Source organism: Bidens hawaiensis, unplaced genomic scaffold (genome assembly GCF_021521415.1).
Source record: "Bidens hawaiensis isolate Kalapana, Puna unplaced genomic scaffold, B.hawaiensis_p1.1 tig00004101_1, whole genome shotgun sequence".
NCBI lineage: Eukaryota > Viridiplantae > Streptophyta > Magnoliopsida > Asterales > Asteraceae > Bidens > Bidens hawaiensis.
This window is the reverse complement of record NW_027491241.1, coordinates 865,493-878,118: the sequence shown is the minus strand read 5'-3', so window position 1 is coordinate 878,118 and position 12,626 is coordinate 865,493. Positions and strand designations below refer to the sequence as shown.

At 32.4% G+C, this 12,626-nt stretch overlaps 1 pseudogene; it reads left to right on the top strand.

The window, feature by feature from the left end:
* The first annotated feature begins 9,068 nt into the window (after nt 1-9,068).
* On the top strand, nt 9,069-10,412 carry LOC143625296 (epi-neemfruitin B 7-O-acetyltransferse L7AT pseudogene; annotated as a pseudogene).
* Nucleotides 10,413-12,626: the final 2,214 nt, after the last annotated feature.

Here is a 12,626-nt window from a genome sequence, read left to right as displayed (position 1 = left end):
CCTAACATTTTTAATTTTAAATGAAAAGATTCTTTTCTCTTATAAGTATAAAAAATAAAATAACATGATAAAAAGTATTAACAAAACGTAGGATCTTGGAATGAGCGTATTAAATGAAAAGGCAGGGGCCATATATATTAAATAAAGTAACATGCCATTATAATATTTATTTGGTTTAATGGATTTTAATAATCCTTATTTACTGGTATTGGCCGATAGTAATCCCAATTTATTTTATCATCACTTCGGTCCTAAATTTAAAAAAGTTGGCGCTCCAATGGTCCCCTGTTAAAAATAACTTAACGACGTTATACTTTTTTTCTGAATTTCAAACTAATGTTTTAGGGCTTTTGATCGGAAGGAGGATACGAGTCGATTGATGTAAAACTTCGTTCGAAATGGTGCTCCAAAATGACGAAATAATGCTTCAATTCGGGTTTTTGAACTTACAATTAACAAAAATCAAGTCGTCTGGATCACCGTTTTAAGCTAATTTTTACATCAATCGACTCGTATCCTCATTCCGATCATAAGCCCTAAAACATTAGTTTGAATTTCGGAAAAAAGTATAACGTCGTTAAGTTATATTTAACTAGGGACCATTGAGGATTAACTTTTTTACATTTGGGACCGCTAGTGGTGATAAAATGAATAGGGACTATTATCGGGCAATACCAGTAAATAGGGATTATTAAAATCCAATGAAACTATTTATTTTAGTATAAAGTTAAGATTACCAAAAATAAATATAATCATTACATTTTAATGATTCATAACCTCTTAATAGTTAAGAAAAGGCAGGGAGCATACATTAAATAAAGTAACATGCCATTATAATATTTATTTTAGTATAAAATTAAGACAACTAAAAATTAGTATGCTCATTAAGAACCTACCTCTTAATAAGATGTAGCAGGGCCGGCTCTAGGGTGGTGCGAGCCGGACACCCGGCCGGGGCATGTTTTGTACGGGGGCAAGGCGAAATCACAGGAGGGTCGATATGTTATAGTAGTTTGACCTTCAATCTATATAGTTGATAAAGTAACAGAACTAAAAAAAATGAAGGAAAAAAACATGCCGGAAAATTTTCCTATTAATGCATTCCGGTGACCGAAGCCGAAATGGTAAAGAGAAGTTTGGGAAATGAATCAATGATTCTCTTACCTAAGACCTGTATGCTATAACCTACTATTTCCTATTAATACAATATTTTAATGAGAACAAAAGAGTAGGATGATTGTAAGTTTGCAACTTACTTCAAAATAAAAATTTTATATTTCTTCTTTATAAAAGTTAAATAAAAAATTTACATGATAAAATAAGTTATGGAAGTAGTTCGGCTTATTACCTGTCACTTTTTGCATTTGTGTTTGTTTAAATTAGATTAATATTACTATACTAATATACTTTTAAAATTAAAATTTTTTTATAATTATTGAAAGTGTCTCTACACTTTTAAGAACATAATAAAAAATTAAAGAATTGTTTTTACTATTTACATTATTATTTTGACATTTATTTGATTTTTGTTAACAATTTTCTATAATTCTAATAAAAGATATAATTGAATCATTAGTTTTTTTAACTACTAATTTCAAATACCATTAGACCAACTAGCAAGACGTTAAAAACCAAAAACAACAACCAACTTACAAAATGAAGTTACACGAATTTTTCCAAATGATACTAATAAACAAAGATCTAGTTTTAATCCATAAAAGCCCAACGAATTTATAGCCTTCATTGTTTTTGAAATGTCTGAAAACAAGTTTCATCATAAGATTTCTCAGTTTTATCAAGGCGTATACATATTGTTATCATTTGTCAATAGAATTAATAGAATTGGAGTTCGGGTCACATGGCAAACAATAGGGCCAACCATAGGGTAGTGCCAGACGTTCAGCAAAGGTCCATAATTTTCGGGGGTCAAATTTATTATATATTAATTTTTTTTAATAAAAGGTATGGATCTTAATAAACTTATTAAATGTTTGGCCCAAAACTTTTTTGTATCCATAACGTCGTTTAGATAAATTAGCTTACATATTTCACTACTCGTTAGGGCATATGGGCTTTTTTATTTCAGCTTGGCCGAGGTATTTAAATCCTCGAGGCCGGCCCTGAGATGTAGCATCTTAATGATTGTCAAGACTGAATTCAAATTTAGTTGTAATGTAGGCTAGAAACTTGTCTTTTAACCGATGAGACAAGTTTCGTTCATGCAAATATTCTTAAAAATATATATCAACCATGTTGAAAAATCTTTTACCTCACCCACAACCAACCCCCCTCCCCCAGCAATACTACTCCTCACTACAAAAAAAAAATGACCATTAGAAACTAAATTATTAGGGCTGCTAGGTACTGATTAGGGAGTTTTAGAGACTAATTTTTCAGTCCCAAAAACCAATCTTTTTTGTAGTGCCTCGGTTAGTCGGTTTAGTGGGCCGGAAGACGCTAGTTACCTTGGGTGCGTGGACATGTCTCTAAGCCTCACCTACCTATTACTCGCTTTAACAACCCCCATGCCATTCTCTGTCGCCGCATTAATTGGCAACCCTAACCCCTCCTACCCTTTTCTGAACGCCGGCAGCCGCCATCCATAGCTGCGAGAATGATAGGTGCTCCTCAAACCACTCTTACATCGTTTAGAAGGCCCATTACATACCTAGCGACATCGAGCAACCTTTCAACATGATGCCCCCACGATCTTTTGGCTCATTACTTGCCTTAACACTAGAGCCACCTCTCACATAACATTTTTTCAAGGTTACTTATTGTCTTATTCTAATAATGTATTTTTTTAAAAGAAATATTATTATTGGAAACGGTTTCCACATATTGATTCATGGCTAAGGCATCAAACCCTTTTGTTTCCCTATCCACATTCACACCTTAAATATTCTCTTTGCACCTCCTAATAATTAAGAACCTCACTTTTATTGTCGTCTAACAAAAGATAACCAAATTTTCGTTGAACCGGACCCCTTCGGATTTTGTGAAGGACTTCTGGGCATGGATATTTATTCTCAGAAGCAGTAGCATTAGAGATATATGGATGCTCATCTTTAACGTGCTTACTCAAGTCATCAATCCATCCGCTTCACCACTTTATTTCAAGAACTTTCGCATTCTCATTTAAGCCACCCATGATGTTCTTTGTTACATGTTTTAAAAAACAATAATTTTATTGGTCGAAGCAAAAATCAACACTCACTCATTTGATGGGTATTAAAGAATTAACACTCTTAAATTAATAATGGACGTACAAAGAGGATAAAAGACTCTTGATAAATAATTTTATTAATTGGAATTCGTACATAACAGAGAAGCAATCGACTTCTTAAATAGATAAACCCTAACGTCTATAACTGAAGTATAAGAATTAGATAAACAAACTGATTTTTTCAAAATAACAAAGTGATAAATATGAAAGACTCCAACGGGCAGTAAACCTCTTCTTCTTTTATTATTATGCATGAGCAATTTGAGATTGGATCACTTTTTAATACTACCCCTTAATTCAAACTCCTGCACTCTAAGCTTGTAGCGGAAATAAATAAATTTTTCTTTAGCAAGAGCTTTAGTTAGGACATCAGCAAGTTAATCACTTACGTGACAATATTCAAAGTTTACCTGTTCCTCTCCAACCATCTCTCTAATGAAGTGATATTTGAGCTCAATATGCTTTGACCTACTATGAATAATTGGATTCCATGACAAATTGATTGCCGACTTGCTATCACAAAAGATAGTTTTAGCTTTATTCTGAGTTATACCATGATCTTCCATCATCCTTCTTAACCAAATGACCTAGCAAGTAGCACCAGTGGTTGATTCATACTCAGCCTCTGTGCTAGATAACGCCACGGTCTTTTGTTTCTTTGCGCATCATGTTATTGCACCATTTCCTACAGAGAAAACATTTGCTGAAATGCTTTTACGATCATCTGCACTTGCAGCCCAGCCACTATATGTGAATCCCACAAGTTCAACTATTTTTTGTCTTTTTGTACCATATTCCAAATTTCACAATACCTGCACTATACCTCAACACTCTTCTTGCTGCTCACATGAATTCTAGATGATGACTACATGAATCTTTACAGAACTCCCACTGAGTAAGCTAAGTCTGGTCTGGTATGAGTCTAGTAGATCAAACCTCCAACCAATGGCGGATCTTAATATGGGCCGAACCGGCCCACGGCCCCATCACGTTTTTCGCTCGGTAGTGTCTTTTTTTCGAAAAAAATCAAGAAAATATATATATGTATTGAGTCCGGCCCAGCCAAGTTATTTGAGTCCGGCCCATCCATATTATTTGAGTCCGGGCCAGGCTTGAATTTTTATAAATGTAAAGTCTGTTTAAAGCTAAAGATCAGAAATCGTTAACGAAATAAACGTAAAGATAAAGAAAGGAAGGCTAAGAAATAAAACTCCATAAGACCAACTGCAAACCCAAATAAACTTTACAAAAAAATTGAACATTAAGCCCAAAATCCAACCGTAACATATGATTGATGCTTGAACACAACAACAAATGAAGGTTCCATTGTGCGATGGCCGTTGTGTGAATTACTGACTTATGAGGTTCGGCACAAAAGTCCAAACAAAAGCTGAGAAGCAAGCAAGTGAATTGATGAAATCGTTTGGATGTGAAAATGATTGATTGATTTGGCGTTGTCGTTGTCTACTGAGGCCTGAGGTTCAGAACTGGCTCGTGTGGGAGTAAAATTGATTAATCGAAATAGTCAACAGAAGCAAGCAGAGACCAGGTTCGGTAATTCGTATTTCACAATTTTGTATTTCTTTCAATTTGGTATGTTAGGGTTTGGAATTATTGTTTGACCCGACCCGAACCGAATTGCCGACCTGATACTTAGAAGTAGGAAAAAAAATATTTTATTATCGTGACTTTCGGCCCATCCATACTAAATGCTCAAGATCCGCCACTGCCTCCAACTAGGCTTCTATATGTTGTTTCGTCAGTTTTAGGCTCACCATCTTCACTTTCTAGTATATACATGCGTGTGTATGCCTACATACATACTTGGGTGTTTCAATTAGGGTGGTTCAAACTTTCATTATTTGGAAATGAGCTTATCAATTTAAATAAGATCCAAAGCCTGTTAGAGTAAAACATGTCAACCCAGCTGCCAAACCTAAAACTTATCCTTCAAAAACACCCAAAAACCACCCGAATAAGAAGCACATAAACATTGTTACATTATCATCATTTTTTCACTTTTAAACACTAATCCTTCTCTCTCTTAATTTTATATATAAGAACTACTAGTTTTAGAGCCCGTGTCACACACAGGATAATTCAAATTATAAAATTATAAGTAAAAAAAATAATTACATAGCGTATATGAAAAAAAATGTATTACATCTATGCTTGTATCTATACAATGTGTATATAAATTGATTTTATTTATATCACAAAATTATTTTTTTAAATGAACTTACTAAAAAAATGTTCGTGCAAAAACGTACCCGAGAATATTTATTTCTATTGAAAAATTCATTCTCGGTGCCATATATATATATAATTGAAAGACTTTTGGTTATGAACCAATTTCGGAAATAAAGCTTCTCATACGATATTAGTTCTAACCATTCAGTCTAAATATAAAAGAAGCGCTACCTTTATTGATATATTTATCAATTTATCACTAATTAAAGGAAAGTAGAACATTAAATTGTAACAATGGATGTTCTTCAAGAGCTATGTTTTTCTAAGCTACACCATGAAAAAGATTTTGATAAGTTTCAGAGGGCTTCTCGACTTTGTCATAGTGACAACATAAAAAATAACATGTTAACCCATCCAATTTTGTGAATATTTTGTTTCATTTGAGCATAGTTTTCCATGACATACTTCTCATACAACGTTCTGATCACCATTGAAGGAAAAATTAATGTTAACATAAATATTTCAAAATTGATAAAAGTTAGAAGCATTAATAGGCATGGGGTGGTATGTCGAAAGTGTTCGCATTTTTTTCTTACATTTTAATAGTTGAGGGAAAAATAGTCAGTTTGTCAAATCCTGAACTTTTTGATTATTTTAAAAAATGCCCTTAAAAATAAATTTTAAACCCGAATCATGTTTAAAATTCTAATTTTCATACTTTTGACATTTCAAAGTTAACACTTTGAACCCATAACAAATTTGATAATAAATCTATTTTGCATTCTCAAACTTTTAAAAAACTCAAAATTTTCATTTTTGATCCGTAACAAATTTTGACCTAAATATATTTAATTTGTACCAAATAATCTATTTACCAACTTTTGACCCATAATATCAAATTTAAGTTCCATAAAAAACTCGAAACAATTTTTTTTTGAGAAACATGATTTGTTGATTTTTGAAATTCACCTAAGTATTTTGAAATATGTAGTAAAATAATATGTTAATATTTATATTTATAAAAATATATAGATATTATATAAATATAGTGTAAAAGAAAAGTGAATAATTATTGATTTATTACATATATTAGGGTAAATTAGTTTTGGAGGGAAAAAAATGATGAGAATTAACCAAAACATGACAAGTGGCCACATTTATTTTACTTTCTTAGAATAGGTAGATAATGGCTTCACCTCAATCCTATTTTTGTATTTCTTGGCCAAAAACAACACTCCGAAGCTCAGTGCCAAAAAACGAGCTCAACACCGATCAAAAATGGCTTTGGTGGAATAATGAGAAAATGGATTGCTTAAAACACCTTATTGGCTGCTCTTACAAAACCAAGAAACTGATTCCTTTTTCCTTTTAACAGTAAAATACCACAACCTCACATTTGTAAGAAGCTACATCATGTCACTAGACCAATATGTCATATGGGTACCGAGAAAATGGTTCGATTAAAGTTTTACATGATCATCTTGAAACACAGGGATGTGTTAAAAAGATATTAGATTTCTTAATAAATAAAATCAAACGTGATCATATATTATAAAGTGTAAGCTTTGGACTTACGCGAGTTTAGTTCCCTTAGATATATTATTATATCATTTTTTAATCATAATTATATAGCATGCCTTAATTTTAACGAATAACATGGTCAATTTTTTAAATAAAAGTTTCAAAGAATAAAAATAATATATTGTTTATTTGTTTTGTTTCATTTAGTCACAACTTTTTATAAATTTTAATTACCAGTCTTGAAAGGAACCATGCAGCTTATCATATCCATTGAAATCGATCAAATGCCATGTTATTAAATACTTATACGAAAACACATGTAGTTATGGCACCCAATAAAATATACAAAATGCGATAATATCATATTTGTAGGGCAAACATTTATGTAACATTTTTAATCTTTTATAAATTAAGTAATTAATTTTACTTGATATTACTATCTATTATATAGCCAACAATTACGTAATAATATTCTTAGCAATGTTGTAAAAATCGTTTGACTTGACTCTAGAATTGGCGAGTAGTCGAAAGTCAGAAGGAATTTGGAGTACTTTTATACAAATCGATCAGCCATACTCAGATTTGGTCAATCTGGTTAACTTGGTCAACTTTGCCTTGGAATCGATCTACTTGCATGAGGCGAAATAGGACAACTCAAAATCGGTCAATTTGGTTTGAATTGTTCAGCATCGGCCTTGGAATTAGTCAACCTGGAACCACCGGCATGAATCACTTTGGTTTGCATTGGTATTCATGTATTTTGTTAAAAAAGATATTCGTAAGTTATGATATTAGACATATACATATAATCTCTTAGAAATTAATTTATTTATAATTACCATATCTGAGTACTTCTATCTAAATTGATTACTCACAAGTGACTTCTGCAACTTGCATGTGAAAAAAGAAAAGTAATAATTACAAAAATAAATAAATTAATAAAGGCTGTTGAAAATAAACCAATAAGTCAATGAGATAAGGAAAAGAGGAACAAAATAGCACAAATTAAAGTCTGTTAAATAAAATGCAACAAAGGAAAAAAAAAAATAACCTAAGAATATATGTATATTTTTTTTGAAAAATGGGGCCCTAAAACCTTTTGGGCTCAAGGCGATCCCTTATTTTACAACAATGATCGGCCGGCCCTGTACATATATAAATAAATGTACATATATAAATAAAGGAAAATTCTCAAAATATCTCATTAATAGTAAGATTTTATTTTTGTATTTAAATAAAAGTTTTTAGAATGCCCTTACAAACACATCTTTGACGATGTGATCTAAACACGTTTTTCACGACCTGCTAGCCTTCAATGTTTGTCTTTCACGACTTGTTAGCCTCTAACGTGTCTTTCATGGCATGTTAGCCCTATTAATTGTTTTTTTTAATATTACATTATTATAATTAACTTTACTAATATTTGGTTTTTTAATATCTGGTAATGCATAAAGTTTTATAAAGTTCCAAATATACCGTTGAGACTTACTTATTTTTATCTACGTGTTGGTATTAATTTTACTTAAAACGAGACTGGTCAAATTTTATTAAATATTTATTGAACAATTCGATATCAATTTGACACTCAGTTTTGAGTAAAATTTATGACAACACGTAGAAAAACTAAACGCATGTCTCAACGACATATTTAAAATTATATATAAATTTATATATTATAAATTATAAAAGAAACGGAAAATATGCATTAAATTAATTAAAATAATGTAATATTAAAAAAATAATAGGCCAAATATGTCGTGAAAGACGCTTTGAAACCAAGAGGTCGTGAAAGACGTGTTAAAGGCTAACAGGTCGTGAAAGACACACGCCGGTGGCTAACAGGTCGTTAAAGACGCATTTGGTGGCCAAACAGGTCATGAAAGACGCGTTGAGGCTTACCACATCGTCAAATGCGTGTTTGTAGAGAACATTTCTGAAAACTTTTATTTAAGTACACAAAAATGAAATTTGTCTCCATTTCGTCAAAGACGTGTTTTTAGAAACATTTTAGGAATTTTCCCTAAAAAAAGAATAAAAATGTATAATATACCCTAATTGAACTATATAAAGACCTTAGAGTGCTTATTTATTGCAATTACTATCTTTTCTAGATAAATCCCACAAGACTATTATGCTAATGGAAGTTGAAATCATTTATAGAGAGAGCATTAAACCATCTTCCCCAACACCAGACCACTCAAAAACATTTAATCTTTCTATCCTAGATCAACTCATTAATCTTCCTTACGTGCCAATCATCTTTTACTACCCTAATCAAAACGATGATAATGTGTTCCAAGCACTACAAAGGTCAACAGTACTAAAAAAATCATTATCTGAAACGCTGACTCAATTTTATCCGCTTGCAGGAACGATTAACGACAAGTTTTCAATTGATTGTAACGATGTTGGTGCAAACTATGTCTTAGCTTTGGTTCATGGTCGTCTTGATGAATTTCTGTGCCAGCCTGACCATCAATTGATCAATAGGTTCTTGCCATTTGAACCTAGTTTTGATGATATTTGTGCGGGTCCTCGTGTCACACATGTTCAAGTGAACATTTTCAAATGTGGTGGAATCGCTGTCGGGTTGTGTGTTTTACACAAGATTCTCGACGGGGCTGCACTCTTCACTTTTCTAAGAGGATGGGCTAACATGGCTTGTGGAAATGAAGAAGTTATTTATCCAAACTTAACTCCTCCATTAATTTTCCCCGCAGAAAGCTTGTGGCTTAGGGACATATTCGTCGGTCACTATCAAACACTGCTAAAAGAAGGCAACTGTATCACAAAAAGATTCATATTTGGTTCAGATTCAATAAGCACTTTAAAAACTGAGGCAACAAGAAATGGAGTGCAACAGCCAACACGAGTTGAGGTGGTATCTGCTTTGTTATGGAAGTGTGCACTTGCTGCATCTCAAGAAGCATGTGGTTTTCAGAAAACTTCTCAGCTAACGCACTTTGTGAATCTTCGTAGAAAACTAGAAGCAAAGATGTCAAAAGACTTGATTGGTAACATGATTTGGATCTCAAATGCAATGTGCAAGGCCAACGACGAAATCACATTTCATGGCTTGGTGAATAAGGTGCATCATAGCATTGCGAACGTCAACAATGAGTTTGTAAACAAAGCACAAGGTGATGAATGGTATGTTGCAATACAGAAGTCACTTCAACAAATGGGAGAAATTGGGTCAATACAACCAATAGAATACTATACTTTTACAAGCTGGTGTAAGATGGGTTTCTATGATATTGACTTTGGTTGGGGAAAGCCCGGTTGGGTGTCCGGTCTCGTAGGTCATGGGGTCTCGGTGTTTATGAATTTTGTGACTCTAATGGATACAAAATGTGGTGGTGGAATTGAAGCATGGGTGATTTTGGATGAAGAAGAAATGAAGATTCTACAGCGCAACCAGGAGCTACTAGAGTATGCTTCAGTGGACGCAATTCCACTACCAAATGATCGATGAAATTGCAACACCGCACATTTCATGAGCCATGTAGATACTATATATGTATATAATTAACAAATAAAATTTAAATTATGTGTATGGAAGTTTGTTTAAATGATATTATAGTTTCAAATTGGAATGAGCATTTTCCTTGTAATGTTAGTTTTTAATTTATATGTAATGAACTAATGAAAATATTGTGCATTATTTTCTTAATTTCTAAAACTATGTAGTTTTTTCTCATAATGTTGTCTTTTAAGCAAATGATATCTATGTTGGAATGTTGTAGTCCGTGTATTCTTTTGTTTTCGTTGGTATGCTTTTGTAATTCAACAAAGAACAACCATGAAGAGTATTCTTACTTGCCAAAGAGTATTCTTTACTGTAGTTTTAGTTGGAGATTTTTATGAATATTATATAATAAGTAAAAACGTAACATTATTTGTCTTAGATGCGCGTTTACAGTAGAATCTCCATCTTTTTAATAATTGGAGGTTTTCTTTATTTTGCATCTTTTTCATAATCTCCCATCTCCAAAATTTAGAGTTTTATGCATAGCGATTCTTCAAATATAAAGATCCATATTATATTCATCATCTCTAATAAATGTTTGTCAATATTTAAGAATAAAAAGTTATAAGATGAGTGTTTTATAAGCAAGACAGATATATAGACTGAAATTGAAATGTGACTAGTTAAATATAATTCAAAATAAGTTTAGAGAAAAATGATATATAGTTTGTTAGGCCGTATTTTGTATATTAAGTCTTTTGTATTGTTGTGTTTATATAAAAATAATATTATGTGCATGAGGCTTGCACTATAAATTGTGCAACCTCTCATGCACCCTCAACTTTTTCCATATTAGAAATCTTATATACTTAACCACTCTCCACTTTCTTTCTTAAACTTCCATTTCCGAAATAACAAACTCTAAACAAGATCCGAGATCTCGGTTCTTCTAGTGAGATTTCCGCTAGTACTAGTTGAGATTGATCAAAGAATATTTGTTGTTTGATCTGGTTTTGGGACATATAATTGGCAATTCAGAAAGGGGTGGCGGCGCAGCTTGTTGCCCGCCTACCTGCTATATTGATGTAATATCTATGTTTCTACATATTGGAACCCAATTTTTGACACATCTAAATAAAGAAAATTGATACGTTTATTTAAGAATTATAATTGGTATTAGAGTTTTCGGCTCTACTAGTTGAGTTTCTTGGTCACAACCTTAGATTTTGGTTTTGTTTGTGAGCTTTATGGTGTATTCTTAACAAATCAAAGAGTGTTTAGGGATGTTTTTGTGATTTGTGTGTGCTAGGGTTGCTTAATAAGTGTTTAAAGTGTTAGAATCGCATTTGGTGGTGTTGAAAAGTGTACTTGCAACTAAAACTGAAAAAGTGGAAGAAAAGGTCGTATAAAACAAGTTTCAAGGACAAATGGCTTTCCTAAAATATTGATTTGCATCGCATCAAAATCATTTGCATCGTACAAATAAATTGCATCGCATTTTGGTTCAAATCGCATTGCATTTGAATTTTTGAATCGCATTACTTTTGGATTTTGAATCGCATCGCATTCAAAATCCAACACACTGCATATTTAAAAATTCCAATCGCATTTGAACAAATCGCATCGCATTTATAAATCAATCGCATCTATAAATCAATCGCATCGCATACTGTACGATTCGTTCCTGACAGAAACCAATCGCATCGCATCATACGCGATTCATTTCTGACTGAAACCATTTACATCGCATTCTGTGCAATTTGTTTGTAAATCACTCCAATGGCATTTCTTGTGCGATCCGCTTTGTTTGGACTTTGTATTTTTTTTTTACTTTTTGGAGATTGTTTGAGACCACAATCTGATTTAAACCATGACAAGTGATTCTGAGTTGTAGAAGAGTTGTCTTTTGCTTGAAAATGAAACGGGAACGAATACTAAACCTCCCAAGTTTATGACATTCGAAAGTAACTTTAATGACTTCAAATGGAGATTCAAAAACTTCATCATGTAGACCGATATTACCCTTTTGAGATCACTTGAAGATGGTCCACATTTACTATCTGTAATGACTATGAATGGACCCAAACTGAAATCAGTTGACTCATACAATGGTGAGGATAGGATGCTGATTCTTGAAGATCAAAGGGCTTTAGGTACTTTAAATATATGTTTGTCAAATGAAATGATTCAAACTTTAAGGGAATATAAGACTTATAAACA